The sequence below is a fragment of the Pseudophryne corroboree genome, chromosome 3 (assembly GCF_028390025.1).
Source record: "Pseudophryne corroboree isolate aPseCor3 chromosome 3, aPseCor3.hap2, whole genome shotgun sequence".
In the NCBI taxonomy this organism is placed as follows: domain Eukaryota; kingdom Metazoa; phylum Chordata; class Amphibia; order Anura; family Myobatrachidae; genus Pseudophryne; species Pseudophryne corroboree.
This window is the reverse complement of record NC_086446.1, coordinates 592,156,773-592,158,403: the sequence shown is the minus strand read 5'-3', so window position 1 is coordinate 592,158,403 and position 1,631 is coordinate 592,156,773.

Below are 1,631 nucleotides of genomic sequence, written 5' to 3'. Positions count from 1 at the left end.
GCCCCCCATATAGATATAAAAAAAAGGGATACGCGCGCCTTAGGCGTGCGCGCTCCCAACAAGGGGGCATGGCCTCGATAAAATGTGCATGGCCTTACACCCCAGTTTTGGTAAATCCCCATTTTACACATTACGGCAGGCAAGTGTCCCCATTTTACACATTACGGCAGGCAAGTGTCCCCATTTTACACATTACGGCAGGCAAGAGTCCCCATTTTACACATTACTGCATGCAAGAGTCCCCATTTTACACATTACGGCAGGCAAGAGTCCCCATTTTACACATTACGGCAGGCAAGAGTCCCCATTTTCCACATTACGGCAGGCAAGAGTCCCCATTTTACACATTAGGCAGGCAAGAGTCCCCATTTTACACATTAGGCAGGCCAGTGTCCCCATTTTACACATTAGGCAGGCCAGTGTCCCCATTTTACACATTAGGCAGGCCAGTGTCCCCATTTTACACATTACGGCAGGCGAGTGTCCCCATTTTACACATTACGGCAGGCGAGTGTCCCCATTTTACAGATGACGGCAGGCGAGTGTCCCCATTTTACACATTACGGCAGGCCAGTGTCCCCATTTTACACATTCCGGCAGGCAAGAGTCCTCCTTTTACACATTACGGCAGGCGAGTGTCCCCATTTTACACATTACGGCAGGCGAGTGTCCCCATTTTACACATGACAGCAGGAGAGTGTCCAAATTTTACACATTACGGCAAGCCAGTGTCCCCATTTTACACATGAAGGCAGGCCAGTGTCCTCATTTTACACATGATGGCAGGCCAGTGTCCCCATTTTACACATGACGGCTGGCGAGTGTCCCCATTTTACACATTACGGCAGGCGAGTGTCCCCATTTTACACATGACGGCAGGCGACTGTCCCCATTTTACACATGACGACAGGCCAGTGTCCCCATTTTACACATTACAGCAGGCCAGTGTCCCCATTTTACACATTATGGCAGGCACGTGTCCCCATTTTACACATTACGGCAGGCGAGTGTCCCCATTTTACACATTACGGCAGGCCAGTGTCCCCATTTTACACATTACGGCAGGAGAGTGTCCCCATTTTACACATTACGGCAGGAGAGTGTCCCCATTTTACACATTACGGCAGGCGAGTGTCCCCATTTTTCACATTACGGCAGGCAAGTGTCCCCATTATACACATCACGGCAGGCGGCAGGAGAGGGGGGGGGGAGGGGGAGAGAGAGAGAGACTTATGTAACCGCATCTTTCCGCCCCCCGAGATGGGAACTCGGGAGGAGGGGGGAAGCAAAGAGCACAAGAAGTGCCACGGCGGGAGCCCCGTGCGGTTGCACGGCTCGCCCGCCGCAAGAAACGGCACTGAATATACCCCAGCCCTGCACCCAGCAACCTCCCTCACACAATATACCCCAGCCCTGCACACCTGTACCCCAACCCTACCCCAGTCACCTTTCTCCTCTCAGTTTCTGTTGCAGCAGTGGGTCTGTCTGGGTCCCGTTGTGAGTGAGCAGGAGCCGAATGTGCATGTGTGCATGAGCACTGGAATGGGGCTGCCAGGCGAAGAGGAGCCAGCTACATGAGGAGCAAGCAGGGCCGCTGACAGGCCCCTCGGCATTGTTGGGGGAGTGGCCTA